The sequence below is a fragment of the Oncorhynchus keta genome, unplaced genomic scaffold, assembly GCF_023373465.1.
Source record: "Oncorhynchus keta strain PuntledgeMale-10-30-2019 unplaced genomic scaffold, Oket_V2 Un_contig_18504_pilon_pilon, whole genome shotgun sequence".
NCBI classification, from domain to species: domain Eukaryota; kingdom Metazoa; phylum Chordata; class Actinopteri; order Salmoniformes; family Salmonidae; genus Oncorhynchus; species Oncorhynchus keta.
This window is the reverse complement of record NW_026280953.1, coordinates 69,830-89,513: the sequence shown is the minus strand read 5'-3', so window position 1 is coordinate 89,513 and position 19,684 is coordinate 69,830. Positions and strand designations below refer to the sequence as shown.

General features: G+C 39.5%; 1 long non-coding RNA gene across 5 annotated transcripts; it reads right to left on the bottom strand.

The window, feature by feature from the left end:
• Window positions 1–2,154: 2,154 nt before the first annotated feature.
• LOC127920153 (uncharacterized) lies at window positions 2,155–15,295 on the bottom strand. 5 transcript variants are annotated; one of them, XR_008105262.1, is made up of 3 exons: window positions 14,432–15,295; window positions 5,385–5,459; window positions 2,155–3,389 (listed from the first exon to the last, which is right to left on the bottom strand). It is a non-coding gene; the product is annotated as an uncharacterized LOC127920153 (long non-coding RNA). The 5 variants fall into 5 exon arrangements; XR_008105264.1 differs by lacking the exon at window positions 2,155–3,389 and adding an exon at window positions 3,587–3,775; XR_008105261.1 differs by lacking the exon at window positions 2,155–3,389 and adding an exon at window positions 4,365–5,091.
• Window positions 15,296–19,684: the final 4,389 nt, after the last annotated feature.

Below are 19,684 nucleotides of genomic sequence, written 5' to 3'. Positions count from 1 at the left end.
GTTTTCAACTGTCTCTCTGACCCCTTCTTTTTTCCTTCAACTTTTCTCACTGTTTCCCTGCAATCACTGTTCTGTCTCATTTTGTCTCTCTGGGTCTCTCTGATCTCTCATCTCTGTTACCCCATTTTGTCACATCATTAAATTGTTATTTTTCCTAATCTCTAGCCCTGTCTAACAGTTTTCAAAGTGTCTCTGTTAAAACCAGCATGAATCATTTCTATGAGTTCAGGGAATCTGTGATAATATGTTTTCATCTATCGCCATTATGTCTGTTACCCCACATCATATGGCTTGGAGTTCTGGCGCTATCTGGGACAAGAGGTTTTCAACTGTCTCCATTATGTCTGTTACCCCCACATCATATGGCTTGGAGTTCTGGCGCTATCTGGGACAAGAGGTTTTCAACTGTCTCCATTATGTCTGTTACCCCCACATCATATGGCTTGGAGTTCTGGCGCTATCTGGGACAAGAGGTTTTCAACTGTCTCCATTATGTCTGTTACCCCCACATCATATGGCTTGGAGTTCTGGCGCTATCTGGGACAAGAGGTTTTCAACTGTCTCCATTATGTCTGTTACCCCCACATCATATGGCTTGGAGTTCTGGCGCTATCTGGGACAAGAGGTTTTCAACTGTCTCCATTATGTCTGTTACCCCCACATCATATGGCTTGGAGTTCTGGCGCTATCTGGGACAAGAGGTTTTCAACTGTCTCCATTATGTCTGTTACCCCCACATCATATGGCTTGGAGTTCTGGCGCTATCTGGGACAAGAGGTTTTCAACTGTCTCCATTATGTCTGTTACCCCCACATCATATGGCTTGGAGTTCTGGCGCTATCTGGGACAAGAGGTTTTCAACTGTCTCCTAGGTCTATTGGATCCGCCATTTGGATTATTAAGGATGTGTTGTGTTATTCTGGAAGGATCCGTGTTACATAGATGCTTTTAATGTATTTGCGCTGTTTAATCTGATTGTTGTTTAACATACGTGGAATCGCTCTACGACAGAATGATATATCCTGACGGTTTTGACGCTCCAGTAAAACACCCGTCTGTGGAGCAAAACACTTCTGGATTTTAAACCCTTTGAAAAGGTTTGTTTTATTTCAGAACCGTCTGTTGCCTCCACAGAATTGGCAGAATCAAGAAGGTTGGCCGCTTCACATAACATCAAATCGTCTACCTCGGAAATGTCATTTAAAACTTTGAAATCATCCGGTTTCGTTGTTTTATTGGTGATGTCCTGGGCGCTGAAATACTCTGCTCTCTGTGTGTGGTCTTCTGTGCCGTTATACACCAGAGAGGAGTCTGAAATAAAATAATATATACAAAACAGGTTATTAACCCTAAAATATGTTAGATAACAAATGTCAAATACATTTCAGATATAATCCTATATATTAACATAAATAAAATACCTCTGCTTTTTTAACGAGGGCTGTTCTGAGGAATCTCTGAAACCGGGGGAGGTTGTCTTTTGTCATCAAGAATGAGCGATTCTGCCTGGCCTGGACCGCTGGAGCCTGAAAAAACATTATTTGTCCTTGTTTTAACATGTTCAAGCCTAAACATGTATAAATAATAAAATATGTCTAAATAATAATATATATATAATGGCTTCATACCATGTCCATGGAGCACCGTGTTCCCTATCAGGGAGTACTTTTCTGGTTGATTCTGAGCAATGTATTCGTGTGTCACGCCCTGGCCTTAGTATTCTCTGTTCTCTTTATTATTGTGGTCAGGCCAGGGTGTGACATGGGTGATTATGTGTTTGTCTTGTCTAGGGGTTTTGTAGATTGATGGGGTTGTGTTCAGTGTAGTATTCTAGGTAAGTCTATGGTTGATGGGGTTGTGTTCAGTGTAGTATTCTAGGTAAGTCTATGGTTGACTGGGGTTGTGTTCAGTGTGGTTCTCAATCAGAGGCAGGTGTTTATCGTTGTCTCTGATTGGGAACCATATTTAGGCAGCCATATTCTTCGGGTATTTCTTGGGTGATTGTTTCCTGTCTCTGTGTTTTGCACCAGTTGATGGGGTTGTTTCAGTGTTTTTCCACTGTTTCTTTGTTTGTGTTCATATTTCTAGTTCATGGTTATGGGGTTTATTCAGTGTAGTCATTCTAGGTAAGTCTTTTTAAAGATGTGTGTTCTCAATCAGAGGCAGGTGTTTATCGTTGTCTCTGATTGGGAACCATATTTAGGCAGCCATATTCTTCGGGTATTTCTTGGGTGATTGTTTCCTGTCTCTGTGTTTTGCACCAGTTAGGACTGTTTAGGTTTTTCCACTGTTTCTTGTTTTGTATATTGTTCACGTTATCATCTTTATTAAAGATGTTCAACCACAACCACGCTGCATTTTGGTCCTCCTCTCCTTCGACGGAAGAATCCCGTAACATTGTGCCCTAATTGTACGTTTGCTGGGGTTAGGAATATGGTGCGAGCTGGTGGATGCTCACGGGGGAGTTGACCAGCCGTTTAAATCCTCTGTTCTCGATGTGTTTGAAAAAACATTCGTACAGAAAGGTAGAATTGCATCTGTGTCCTCAGATGTGTCCTCAGATGTGTCCTCTGTGTCCTCAGATGTGTCCTCAGATGTGTCCTCAGATGTGTCCTCAGATGTGTCCTCTGATGTGTCCTCAGATGTGTCCTCTGATGTGTCCTCTGATGTGTCCTCTGATGTGTCCTCAGATGTGTCCTCAGATGTGTCCTCAGATGTGTCGTCTGCTCTTCCGAAGCCGTTCAGGGTCCATATGGAGCCTGTTATCCTTCTTGGCTGTATGTCAGCTGTAAACACATAAAATAACTTTTAATATAAGGTGCACACATTTCTGTTTTTAATGTATAAATAATCTTGTGTCTGGATTATTGTACTACAATAATGTGACGGGGTTCGGCTGCATGCGATTTGCTCCAGAGAACCAACATCTAACGAGGTCTGTTCCAGATCGTTTATCCCTCTGAGGAGTAAATGTTGGAGAACCTACAGACGTTCGATAATAATAACGTTAGATAATATTAACTTTAAATAATATTAACATTTTATACGTTAACCTCTTCAGTCTACCCTCTACTTTTTCGAACATTCTGTTAAAAATCGCGCAACATTTCAGCGCCCTGCTACTCATGCCAGGAATATAGTATATGGATATGATTAGTATGTGTGGATAGAAAACACTCAGACGTTTATAAAACTGGTTAAATCACGGCTGTGACTTTAACAGAACGTGCGTTTCATTGGAAAGTGCAGGAAAATCTGATCACTGTCTGATATCCTGCATCCTCAGGGATATAGCACCTAGATGCTGTGTCATATGTAAACCTATAGACAGTATTCACTGTCTGATATCCTACATCCTCAGGGATATAGATGCTGTGTCATATGTAAACCTATAGACAGTATTCACTGTCTGATATCCTACATCCTCAGGGATATAACATCTAGATGCTGTGTCATATGTAAACCTATAGACAGTATTCACTGTCTGATATCCTACATCCTCAGGGATATAGATGCTGTGTCATATGTAAACCTAGATGCTGTGTCATATGCTGTGTCAAAAACCTATAGACAGTATTCACTGTCTGATATCCTACATCCTCAGGGATATAGATGCTGTGTCATATGTAAACCTATAGACAGTATTCACTGTCTGATATCCTACATCCTCAGGGATATAGCACCTAGATGCTGTGTCATATGTAAACCTATAGACAGTATTCACTGTCTGATATCCTACATCCTCAGGGATATAGATGCTGTGTCATATGTAAACCTATAGACAGTATTCACTGTCTGATATCCTACATCCTCAGGGATATAACATCTAGATGCTGTGTCATATGTAAACCTATAGACAGTATTCACTGTCTGATATCCTACATCCTCAGGGATATAGCACCTAGATGCTGTGTCATATGTAAACCTATAGACAGTATTCACTGTCTGATATCCTACATCCTCAGGGATATAGCACCTAGATGCTGTGTCATATGTAAACCTATAGACAGTATTCACTGTCTGATATCCTACATCCTCAGGGATATAGCACCTAGATGCTGTGTCATATGTAAACCTATAGACAGTATTCACTGTCTGATATCCTACATCCTCAGGGATATAGATGATGCTGTGTCATATGTAAACCTATAGACAGTATTCACTGTCTGATATCCTACATCCTCAGGGATATAGCACCTAGATGCTGTGTCATATGTAAACCTATAGACAGTATTCACTGTCTGATATCCTACATCCTCAGGGATATAACATCTAGATGCTGTGTCATATGTAAACCTATAGACAGTATTCACTGTCTGATATCCTACATCCTCAGGGATATAGACCTGATGCTGTGTCATATGTAAACCTATAGACAGTATTCACTGTCTGATATCCTACATCCTCAGGGATATAGCACCTAGATGCTGTGTCATATGTAAACCTATAGACAGTATTCACTGTCTGATATCCTACATCCTCAGGGATATAACATCTAGATGCTGTGTCATATGTAAACCTATAGACAGTATTCACTGTCTGATATCCTACATCCTCAGGGATATAGATGCTGTGTCATATGTAAACCTATAGACAGTATTCACTGTCTGATATCCTACATCCTCAGGGATATAGATGCTGTGTCATATGTAAACCTATAGACAGTATTCACTGTCTGATATCCTACATCCTCAGGGATATAGCACCTAGATGCTGTGTCATATGTAAACCTATAGACAGTATTCACTGTCTGATATCCTACATCCTCAGGGATATAACATCTAGATGCTGTGTCATATGTAAACCTATAGACAGTATTCACTGTCTGATATCCTACATCCTCAGGGATATAGCACCTAGATGCTGTGTCATATGTAAACCTATAGACAGTATTCACTGTCTGATATCCTACATCCTCAGGGATATAGATGCTGTGTCATATGTAAACCTATAGACAGTATTCACTGTCTGATATCCTACATCCTCAGGGATATAACATCTAGATGCTGTGTCATATGTAAACCTATAGACAGTATTCACTGTCTGATATCCTACATCCTCAGGGATATAGATGCTGTGTCATATGTAAACCTATAGACAGTATTCACTGTCTGATATCCTACATCCTCAGGGATATAACATCTAGATGCTGTGTCATATGTAAACCTATAGACAGTATTCACTGTCTGATATCCTACATCCTCAGGGATATAGATGCTGTGTCATATGTAAACCTATAGACAGTATTCACTGTCTGATATCCTACATCCTCAGGGATATAACACCTAGATGCTGTGTCATATGTAAACCTATAGACAGTATTCACTGTCTGATATCCTACATCCTCAGGGATATAACACCTAGATGCTGTGTCATATGTAAACCTATAGACAGTATTCACTGTCTGATATCCTACATCCTCAGGGATATAACATATAGATGCTGTGTCATATGTAAACCTATAGACAGTATTCACTGTCTGATATCCTACATCCTCAGGGATATAACATCTAGATGCTGTGTCATATGTAAACCTATAGACAGTATTCACTGTCTGATATCCTACATCCTCAGGGATATAACATATGTAAACCTAGATGCTGTGTCATATGTAAACCTATAGACAGTATTCACTGTCTGATATCCTACATCCTCAGGGATATAACATCTAGATGCTGTGTCATATGTAAACCTATAGACAGTATTCACTGTCTGATATCCTACATCCTCAGGGATATAGATGCTGTGTCATATGTAAACCTATAGACAGTATTCACTGTCTGATATCCTACATCCTCAGGGATATAGCACCTAGATGCTGTGTCATATGTAAACCTATAGACAGTATTCACTGTCTGATATCCTACATCCTCAGGGATATAACATCTAGATGCTGTGTCATATGTAAACCTATAGACAGTATTCACTGTCTGATATCCTACATCCTCAGGGATATAACACCTAGATGCTGTGTCATATGTAAACCTATAGACAGTATTCACTGTCTGATATCCTACATCCTCAGGGATATAGATGCTGTGTCATATGTAAACCTATAGACAGTATTCACTGTCTGATATCCTACATCCTCAGGGATATAGATGCTGTGTCATATGTAAACCTATAGACAGTATTCACTGTCTGATATCCTACATCCTCAGGGATATAACACCTAGATGCTGTGTCATATGTAAACCTAATTCACTGTCTGATATCCTACATCCTATAGATTCACTGTCTGATATCCTATAGATGCAGTATTCACTGTCTGATATCCTACATCCTCAGGGATATAGCACCTAGATGCTGTGTCATATGTAAACCTATAGACAGTATTCACTGTCTGATATCCTACATCCTCAGGGATATAACATCTAGATGCTGTGTCATATGTAAACCTATAGACAGTATTCACTGTCTGATATCCTACATCCTCAGGGATATAACATCTAGATGCTGTGTCATATGTAAACCTATAGACAGTATTCACTGTCTGATATCCTACATCCTCAGGGATATAGATGCTGTGTCATATGTAAACCTATAGACAGTATTCACTGTCTGATATCCTACATCCTCAGGGATATAACATCTAGATGCTGTGTCATATGTAAACCTATAGACAGTATTCACTGTCTGATATCCTACATCCTCAGGGATATAGATGCTGTGTCATATGTAAACCTATAGACAGTATTCACTGTCTGATATCCTACATCCTCAGGGATATAGCACCTAGATGCTGTGTCATATGTAAACCTATAGACAGTATTCACTGTCTGATATCCTACATCCTCAGGGATATAACATCTAGATGCTGTGTCATATGTAAACCTATAGACAGTATTCACTGTCTGATATCCTACATCCTCAGGGATATAACATCTAGATGCTGTGTCATATGTAAACCTATAGACAGTATTCACTGTCTGATATCCTACATCCTCAGGGATATAGATGCTGTGTCATATGTAAACCTATAGACAGTATTCACTGTCTGATATCCTACATCCTCAGGGATATAGATGCTGTGTCATATGTAAACCTATAGACAGTATTCACTGTCTGATATCCTACATCCTCAGGGATATAACACCTAGATGCTGTGTCATATGTAAACCTATAGACAGTATTCACTGTCTGATATCCTACATCCTCAGGGATATAGATGCTGTGTCATATGTAAACCTATAGACAGTATTCACTGTCTGATATCCTACATCCTCAGGGATATAGATGCTGTGTCATATGTAAACCTATAGACAGTATTCACTGTCTGATATCCTACATCCTCAGGGATATAACATCTAGATGCTGTGTCATATGTAAACCTATAGACAGTATTCACTGTCTGATATCCTACATCCTCAGGGATATAGATGCTGTGTCATATGTAAACCTATAGACAGTATTCACTGTCTGATATCCTACATCCTCAGGGATATAACATCTAGATGCTGTGTCATATGTAAACCTATAGACAGTATTCACTGTCTGATATCCTACATCCTCAGGGATATAGATGCTGTGTCATATGTAAACCTATAGACAGTATTCACTGTCTGATATCCTACATCCTCAGGGATATAGATAGATGCTGTGTCATATGTAAACCTATAGACAGTATTCACTGTCTGATATCCTACATCCTCAGGGATATAGCACCTAGATGCTGTGTCATATGTAAACCTATAGACAGTATTCACTGTCTGATATCCTACATCCTCAGGGATATAACACCTAGATGCTGTGTCATATATAACAGTATTCACTGTCTGATAGACAGTATTCACTGTCTGATATCCTACATCCTCAGGGATATAGCACCTAGATGCTGTGTCATATGTAAACCTATAGACAGTATTCACTGTCTGATATCCTACATCCTCAGGGATATAGATGCTGTGTCATATGTAAACCTATAGACAGTATTCACTGTCTGATATCCTACATCCTCAGGGATATAACACCTAGATGCTGTGTCATATGTAAACCTATAGACAGTATTCACTGTCTGATATCCTACATCCTCAGGGATATAGATGCTGTGTCATATGTAAACCTATAGACAGTATTCACTGTCTGATATCCTACATCCTCAGGGATATAGATGCTGTGTCATATGTAAACCTATAGACAGTATTCACTGTCTGATATCCTACATCCTCAGGGATATAGCACCTAGATGCTGTGTCATATGTAAACCTATAGACAGTATTCACTGTCTGATATCCTACATCCTCAGGGATATAGCACCTAGATGCTGTGTCATATGTAAACCTATAGACAGTATTCACTGTCTGATATCCTACATCCTCAGGGATATAGCACCTAGATGCTGTGTCATATGTAAACCTATAGACAGTATTCACTGTCTGATATCCTACATCCTCAGGGATATAGATGCTGTGTCATATGTAAACCTATAGACAGTATTCACTGTCTGATATCCTACATCCTCAGGGATATAGATGCTGTGTCATATGTAAACCTATAGACAGTATTCACTGTCTGATATCCTACATCCTCAGGGATATAGATGCTGTGTCATATGTAAACCTATAGACAGTATTCACTGTCTGATATCCTACATCCTCAGGGATATAACATCTAGATGCTGTGTCATATGTAAACCTATAGACAGTATTCACTGTCTGATATCCTACATCCTCAGGGATATAGCACCTAGATGCTGTGTCATATGTAAACCTATAGACAGTATTCACTGTCTGATATCCTACATCCTCAGGGATATAGATGCTGTGTCATATGTAAACCTATAGACAGTATTCACTGTCTGATATCCTACATCCTCAGGGATATAACATCTAGATGCTGTGTCATATGTAAACCTATAGACAGTATTCACTGTCTGATATCCTACATCCTCAGGGATATAGATGCTGTGTCATATGTAAACCTATAGACAGTATTCACTGTCTGATATCCTACATCCTCAGGGATATAGCACCTAGATGCTGTGTCATATGTAAACCTATAGACAGTATTCACTGTCTGATATCCTACATCCTCAGGGATATAGCACCTAGATGCTGTGTCATATGTAAACCTATAGACAGTATTCACTGTCTGATATCCTACATCCTCAGGGATATAACATCTAGATGCTGTGTCATATGTAAACCTATAGACAGTATTCACTGTCTGATATCCTACATCCTCAGGGATATAGCACCTAGATGCTGTGTCATATGTAAACCTATAGACAGTATTCACTGTCTGATATCCTACATCCTCAGGGATATAGATGCTGTGTCATATGTAAACCTATAGACAGTATTCACTGTCTGATATCCTACATCCTCAGGGATATAGCACCTAGATGCTGTGTCATATGTAAACCTATAGACAGTATTCACTGTCTGATATCCTACATCCTCAGGGATATAACATCTAGATGCTGTGTCATATGTAAACCTATAGACAGTATTCACTGTCTGATATCCTACATCCTCAGGGATATAGCACCTAGATGCTGTGTCATATGTAAACCTATAGACAGTATTCACTGTCTGATATCCTACATCCTCAGGGATATAGCACCTAGATGCTGTGTCATATGTAAACCTATAGACAGTATTCACTGTCTGATATCCTACATCCTCAGGGATATAACATCTAGATGCTGTGTCATATGTAAACCTATAGACAGTATTCACTGTCTGATATCCTACATCCTCAGGGATATAGCACCTAGATGCTGTGTCATATGTAAACCTATAGACAGTATTCACTGTCTGATATCCTACATCCTCAGGGATATAGATGCTGTGTCATATGTAAACCTATAGACAGTATTCACTGTCTGATATCCTACATCCTCAGGGATATAGCACCTAGATGCTGTGTCATATGTAAACCTATAGACAGTATTCACTGTCTGATATCCTACATCCTCAGGGATATAACATCTAGATGCTGTGTCATATGTAAACCTATAGACAGTATTCACTGTCTGATATCCTACATCCTCAGGGATATAGCACCTAGATGCTGTGTCATATGTAAACCTATAGACAGTATTCACTGTCTGATATCCTACATCCTCAGGGATATAGATGCTGTGTCATATGTAAACCTATAGACAGTATTCACTGTCTGATATCCTACATCCTCAGGGATATAACATCTAGATGCTGTGTCATATGTAAACCTATAGACAGTATTCACTGTCTGATATCCTACATCCTCAGGGATATAGCACCTAGATGCTGTGTCATATGTAAACCTATAGACAGTATTCACTGTCTGATATCCTACATCCTCAGGGATATAACATCTAGATGCTGTGTCATATGTAAACCTATAGACAGTATTCACTGTCTGATATCCTACATCCTCAGGGATATAGATGCTGTGTCATATGTAAACCTATAGACAGTATTCACTGTCTGATATCCTACATCCTCAGGGATATAACACCTAGATGCTGTGTCATATGTAAACCTATAGACAGTATTCACTGTCTGATATCCTACATCCTCAGGGATATAGCACCTAGATGCTGTGTCATATGTAAACCTATAGACAGTATTCACTGTCTGATATCCTACATCCTCAGGGATATAACATCTAGATGCTGTGTCATATGTAAACCTATAGACAGTATTCACTGTCTGATATCCTACATCCTCAGGGATATAACATCTAGATGCTGTGTCATATGTAAACCTATAGACAGTATTCACTGTCTGATATCCTACATCCTCAGGGATATAACATCTAGATGCTGTGTCATATGTAAACCTATAGACAGTATTCACTGTCTGATATCCTACATCCTCAGGGATATAACATCTAGATGCTGTGTCATATGTAAACCTATAGACAGTATTCACTGTCTGATATCCTACATCCTCAGGGATATAGATGCTGTGTCATATGTAAACCTATAGACAGTATTCACTGTCTGATATCCTACATCCTCAGGGATATAGCACCTAGATGCTGTGTCATATGTAAACCTATAGACAGTATTCACTGTCTGATATCCTACATCCTCAGGGATATAACATCTAGATGCTGTGTCATATGTAAACCTATAGACAGTATTCACTGTCTGATATCCTACATCCTCAGGGATATAGATGCTGTGTCATATGTAAACCTATAGACAGTATTCACTGTCTGATATCCTACATCCTCAGGGATATAGATGCTGTGTCATATGTAAACCTATAGACAGTATTCACTGTCTGATATCCTACATCCTCAGGGATATAGATGCTGTGTCATATGTAAACCTATAGACAGTATTCACTGTCTGATATCCTACATCCTCAGGGATATAACACCTAGATGCTGTGTCATATGTAAACCTATAGACAGTATTCACTGTCTGATATCCTACATCCTCAGGGATATAGCACCTAGATGCTGTGTCATATGTAAACCTATAGACAGTATTCACTGTCTGATATCCTACATCCTCAGGGATATAACATCTAGATGCTGTGTCATATGTAAACCTATAGACAGTATTCACTGTCTGATATCCTACATCCTCAGGGATATAGATGCTGTGTCATATGTAAACCTATAGACAGTATTCACTGTCTGATATCCTACATCCTCAGGGATATAGATGCTGTGTCATATGTAAACCTATAGACAGTATTCACTGTCTGATATCCTACATCCTCAGGGATATAACATCTAGATGCTGTGTCATATGTAAACCTATAGACAGTATTCACTGTCTGATATCCTACATCCTCAGGGATATAGATGCTGTGTCATATGTAAACCTATAGACAGTATTCACTGTCTGATATCCTACATCCTCAGGGATATAACATCTAGATGCTGTGTCATATGTAAACCTATAGACAGTATTCACTGTCTGATATCCTACATCCTCAGGGATATAACATCTAGATGCTGTGTCATATGTAAACCTATAGACAGTATTCACTGTCTGATATCCTACATCCTCAGGGATATAACATCTAGATGCTGTGTCATATGTAAACCTATAGACAGTATTCACTGTCTGATATCCTACATCCTCAGGGATATAACATCTAGATGCTGTGTCATATGTAAACCTATAGACAGTATTCACTGTCTGATATCCTACATCCTCAGGGATATAGATGCTGTGTCATATGTAAACCTATAGACAGTATTCACTGTCTGATATCCTACATCCTCAGGGATATAGATGCTGTGTCATATGTAAACCTATAGACAGTATTCACTGTCTGATATCCTACATCCTCAGGGATATAACATCTAGATGCTGTGTCATATGTAAACCTATAGACAGTATTCACTGTCTGATATCCTACATCCTCAGGGATATAGATGCTGTGTCATATGTAAACCTATAGACAGTATTCACTGTCTGATATCCTACATCCTCAGGGATATAACATCTAGATGCTGTGTCATATGTAAACCTATAGACAGTATTCACTGTCTGATATCCTACATCCTCAGGGATATAGATGCTGTGTCATATGTAAACCTATAGACAGTATTCACTGTCTGATATCCTACATCCTCAGGGATATAACATCTAGATGCTGTGTCATATGTAAACCTATAGACAGTATTCACTGTCTGATATCCTACATCCTCAGGGATATAGCACCTAGATGCTGTGTCATATGTAAACCTATAGACAGTATTCACTGTCTGATATCCTACATCCTCAGGGATATAGCACCTAGATGCTGTGTCATATGTAAACCTATAGACAGTATTCACTGTCTGATATCCTACATCCTCAGGGATATAGCACCTAGATGCTGTGTCATATGTAAACCTATAGACAGTATTCACTGTCTGATATCCTACATCCTCAGGGTTATAACACCTAGATGCTGTGTCATATGTAAACCTATAGACAGTATTCACTGTCTGATATCCTACATCCTCAGGGATATAGCACCTAGATGCTGTGTCATATGTAAACCTATAGACAGTATTCACTGTCTGATATCCTACATCCTCAGGGATATAGATGCTGTGTCATATGTAAACCTATAGACAGTATTCACTGTCTGATATCCTACATCCTCAGGGATATAACATCTAGATGCTGTGTCATATGTAAACCTATAGACAGTATTCACTGTCTGATATCCTACATCCTCAGGGATATAGATGCTGTGTCATATGTAAACCTATAGACAGTATTCACTGTCTGATATCCTACATCCTCAGGGATATAGATGCTGTGTCATATGTAAACCTATAGACAGTATTCACTGTCTGATATCCTACATCCTCAGGGATATAGCACCTAGATGCTGTGTCATATGTAAACCTATAGACAGTATTCACTGTCTGATATCCTACATCCTCAGGGATATAGCACCTAGATGCTGTGTCATATGTAAACCTATAGACAGTATTCACTGTCTGATATCCTACATCCTCAGGGATATAGCACCTAGATGCTGTGTCATATGTAAACCTATAGACAGTATTCACTGTCTGATATCCTACATCCTCAGGGATATAGATGCTGTGTCATATGTAAACCTATAGACAGTATTCACTGTCTGATATCCTACATCCTCAGGGATATAGATGCTGTGTCATATGTAAACCTATAGACAGTATTCACTGTCTGATATCCTACATCCTCAGGGATATAGCACCTAGATGCTGTGTCATATGTAAACCTATAGACAGTATTCACTGTCTGATATCCTACATCCTCAGGGATATAGATGCTGTGTCATATGTAAACCTATAGACAGTATTCACTGTCTGATATCCTACATCCTCAGGGATATAGATGCTGTGTCATATGTAAACCTATAGACAGTATTCACTGTCTGATATCCTACATCCTCAGGGATATAGATGCTGTGTCATATGTAAACCTATAGACAGTATTCACTGTCTGATATCCTACATCCTCAGGGATATAGCACCTAGATGCTGTGTCATATGTAAACCTATAGACAGTATTCACTGTCTGATATCCTACATCCTCAGGGATATAGATGCTGTGTCATATGTAAACCTATAGACAGTATTCACTGTCTGATATCCTACATCCTCAGGGATATAGATGCTGTGTCATATGTAAACCTATAGACAGTATTCACTGTCTGATATCCTACATCCTCAGGGATATAGCATCTAGATGCTGTGTCATATGTAAACCTATAGACAGTATTCACTGTCTGATATCCTACATCCTCAGGGATATAGATGCTGTGTCATATGTAAACCTATAGACAGTATTCACTGTCTGATATCCTACATCCTCAGGGATATAGCACCTAGATGCTGTGTCATATGTAAACCTATAGACAGTATTCACTGTCTGATATCCTACATCCTCAGGGTTATAACACCTAGATGCTGTGTCATATGTAAACCTATAGACAGTATTCACTGTCTGATATCCTACATCCTCAGGGATATAGATGCTGTGTCATATGTAAACCTATAGACAGTATTCACTGTCTGATATCCTACATCCTCAGGGATATAGATGCTGTGTCATATGTAAACCTATAGACAGTATTCACTGTCTGATATCCTACATCCTCAGGGATATAGATGCTGTGTCATATGTAAACCTATAGACAGTATTCACTGTCTGATATCCTACATCCTCAGGGATATAGATGCTGTGTCATATGTAAACCTATAGACAGTATTCACTGTCTGATATCCTACATCCTCAGGGATATAGATGCTGTGTCATATGTAAACCTATAGACAGTATTCACTGTCTGATATCCTACATCCTCAGGGATATAGATGCTGTGTCATATGTAAACCTATAGACAGTATTCACTGTCTGATATCCTACATCCTCAGGGATATAGATGCTGTGTCATATGTAAACCTATAGACAGTATTCACTGTCTGATATCCTACATCCTCAGGGATATAGATGCTGTGTCATATGTAAACCTATAGACAGTATTCACTGTCTGATATCCTACATCCTCAGGGATATAGATGCTGTGTCATATGTAAACCTATAGACAGTATTCACTGTCTGATATCCTACATCCTCAGGGATATAGATGCTGTGTCATATGTAAACCTATAGACAGTATTCACTGTCTGATATCCTACATCCTCAGGGATATAGATGCTGTGTCATATGTAAACCCATAGACCGAGACATATGTTAAGACACTGACGGATTCTCGGCCCTCACTAGCATGAAAACGAAATACAGGCACAGACTGTGGAAAATGAGGATGTGGAAAATGATTTAAGACTGAGACTCTCTCCAATACAACCCAACATTGCATAGTTATGTGCATCATTTCATGCACAGCTTTCTCATTAACCTGTGGTGAGTTATTCGCAATTTTCGATTAATTTTTAACTACTTAGATTTTGTATGTAATATGGTTAAATAAAGAGCAGAATTATTGATTATTATTATATTATTATCTGTGACCTGGTCCTATAAGAGCTCTTTGTCACTACCCACAAACCGGTTTGTGACAAAAACTCACACTCATTGTTATGTTTAATAAGTGTATCATATAGTGTGTGTATGTGTGGCAGGCTTACAATGATGGCAAAAGACAACATTTGAGAGTGTTGGTCACCCTGGTGCTAGAGAATATGTACGCTCACCATGCTGTACTTTGGTCCACTTCCTTTAACGACGGCCGTGACAGGATTAAATCTCATTATAGCAAGAAGACTTTATAACTGCCCTGATAGGCTCTTTACCTACAACTCTAACAGGACAATTATATCAAGAAGACTTTATAACTGTCCTGATAGGCTCTTTACCTGACAACTCTAATAGGACAATTATATCAAGAAGACTTTATAACTGTCCTGATAGGCTCTTTACCTACAACTCTAATAGGACAATTATATCAAGAAGACATTATAACTGCCCTGATAGGCTCTTTATTGACAACTCTAATAGGACAATTATATCAAGAAGACTTAATATAGCTCATATTATCTGAGTCAACACTTAAATGTGGGACTGCAGAATCCCATAATGTCCCAAACTCTAAATATGGAGTCAGATAAATAAGAGACAGACATCTTCACTTTCCTGATAAGCTCTGCTCTTTGGAACAACCATGAATACTAATTAGGACAATTTATCTGGAGACAGTGGGACTTTTGTTTTAGCCTGCACTAATACATTTCAGGCTGCTTTTACTGTCAACTAATTAGGACAATTATATCAAGAAGACTGGTCCCTGGTGATAGGCTGCAAGTTACCTACCAATGATCTCCATGATTCCATCCCATCATTCAAGGTTCATTATTTCTGAAGAATGCCAACTTTCCATTGTCCACTTTGCAATGAGCAAACATTCTCTGTGTCCAGACAACTCTAATAGGACAATTATATCAAGAAGACTTTATAACTGCCTGATAGGCTTAATGGGTGTGGGAAAACAAATAGATGTTTCTCTATAGGACAATTATACCAAAACCATACAGAGCTTTTAAGCACCAACTTAGATGAGATTGGCCTTTATGATGAACTTGAGAGGACAATTATATCAAGATGACTTTATGAACTGGGACTGATCCCATTAAGATGACATGAGACTGGGACTGATCCCATCAAGATGACATGAGACTGGGACTGATCCCATTGAAGATGACATGAGACTGGGACTTCCCATTGAAGATGACATGAGACGGGGACTGATCCCATTGAAGATGACATGAGACTGGGACTTTATGACATGAGACGGGGACTTTCCCATAACTGAAGATGACATGAGACGGGACTGATCCCATTGAAGATGACATGAGACTGGGACTGATCCCATGAAGATGACATGAGACTGGGACTGATCCCATTGAAGATGACTAACTGGGACAATTATCCCATCAAGAAGACATTAGAACTGGGACTGATAGGCCTTTAAGATGACATGAGACTCTAATTGAAGACATGATTATATCCATTGAAGATGACATGAGACTGGGACTTTCCCATAAGATGACATGAGACTGGGACTGATCCCATTGAAGATGACATGAGACTGGGACTGATCCCATTGAAGATGACATGAGACTGGGACTATATCAAGAAGACTTTATGAACTGGGACTGATCCCTTTATGACATGAGACTGGGACTGATCCCATTGAAGATGACATGAGACGGGGACTGATCCCATTGAAGATGACATGAGACTGGGACTGATCCCATTGAAGATGACATGAGACTGGGACTGATCCCATTGAAGATGACATGAGACTGGGACTGATCCCATTTGACATGAGACTGGGACTGATCCCATTGAAGATGACATGAGACTGGGACTGATCCCATTGAAGATGACATGAGACTGAATAAGATGACATGAGACTGGGATATCAAAGATGACATGAGCGATGTATAGGTCTGCCAGAGGCTGAATATGTTCAAGACACAGAGATCAACACTTAATAACGTCTCCAAAACAATATCTGTCTTGTTATTTAGTAAACCAGGAAAGAACAATTATACAGAATAACATTGTTGAGGACCTCAGAACCATTTGATAATGACCCACTACAGTCCCCTGAGGTTTCAGGACAAATAAACTAATACATGTGGTTGAACAGGACGATCTCAGGGACTTGCTTAACAACTTTGCAGTATTTGAGGAATGCATTAGATGCATAATCTCTGAGTGGATGCTGGAGCATTACTGTGTGAAATAATTGGGCGTGGTCAGGACAACTGAAGTACCACTGAGCAACAAAGAAGGTTATAAAACAAGGTCCTTTCAATACAGCTACATTTCCCCCAGGCTACATGAATATAAAGAGACATGAGACAAAACAACCACAATGAATCAGATTACATGGAGAGGGAGACCTGATCCTAGATCATAATGAATCAGATTACATGGAGAGGGGGGACCTGATCCTAGATCATAATGAATCAGATTACATGGAGAGGAGGACCTGATCCTAGATCATAATGAATCAGATTACATGGAGAGGAGGACCTGATCCTAGATCATAATGAATCAGATTACATGGAGAGGAGGACTGATCCTAGATCATAATGAATCAGATTACATGGAGAGGCTCTTTACCTGATCCTAGATCATAATGAATCAGATTACATGGAAGGGGGACCTGATCCTAGATCATAATGAATCAGATTACATGGAGAGGGAGACCTGATCCTAGATCATAATGAATCAGATTACATGGAGAGAAGGGACCTGATCCTAGATCATAATGAATCAGATTACATGGAGAGGAGGACCTGATCCTAGATCATAATGAATCAGATTACATGGAGAGGGAGACCTGATCCTAGATCATAATGAATCAGATTACATGGAGAGGGGGACCTGATCCTAGATCATAATGAATCAGATTACATGGAGAGGGGGACCTGATCCTAGATCATAATGAATCAGATTACATGGAGAGAAGGGACCTGATCCTAGATCATAATGAATCAGATTACATGGAGAGGGGGACCTGATCCTAGATCATAATGAATCAGATTACATGGAGAGGGGGACCTGATCCTAGATCATAATGAATCAGATTACATGGAGAGGGGGACCTGATCCTAGATCATAATGAATCAGATTACATGGAGAGGGGAACCTGATCCTAGATCATAATGAATCAGATTACATAGAGAGGAGGGACCTGATCCTAGACCATAATGAATCAGATTACATGGAGAGGGAGACCTGATCCTAGATCATAATGAATCAGATTACATGGAGAGAAGGGACCTGATCCTAGATCATAATTAATCATATTACATAGAGAGGAGGGACCTGATCCTAGATCATAATGAATCAGATTACATGGACAGTGGGACCTGATCCTAGATCATAATGAATCAGATTACATGGAGAGGGGGACCTGATCCTAGACCATAATGACTCAGATTAGATGGACAGGGGGACCTGATCCTAGATCATAATGAATCAGATTACATGGAGAGGGAGGACCTGATCCTAGATCATAATGAATCAGATTACATGGAGAGCGGGGACCTGATCCTAGATCATAATGAATCAGATTACATGGAGAGGGAGACCTGATCCTAGATCATAATGAATCAGATTACATGGAGAGGGAGACCTGATCCTAGATCATAATGAATCAGATTACATGGAGAGGAGGACCTGATCCTAGATCATAATGAATCAGATTACATGGAGAGGGGGACCTGATCCTAGATCATAATGAATCAGATTACATGGAGAGGGAGACCTGATCCTAGATCATAATGAATCAGATTACATGGAGAGGAGGACCTGATCCTAGATCATAATGAATCAGATTACATGGAGAGGGGGACCTGATCCTAGATCATAATGAATCAGATTACATGGAGAGGGAGACCTGATCCTAGATCATAATGAACCAGATTACATGGAGAGGGGGGACCTGATCCTAGATCATAATGAATCAGATTACATGGAGAGGGGGACCTGATCCTAGATCATAATGAATCAGATTACATGGAGAGGGGACCTGATCCTAGATCATAATGAATCAGATTACATGGAGAGGAGGGACCTGATCCTAGATCATAATGAATCAGATTACATGGAGAGGGGGACCTGATCCTAGATCATAATGAATCAGATTACATGGAGAGGGGGAGCTGATCCTAGAGCAACGCTCCTCCTCTGGGACACTGCCTGTGTGAAACAGAACACATAGTTGTAAAGTCTAGTTACAGCAGGTGTTTACTGCCATCTAGTGGAAGATAC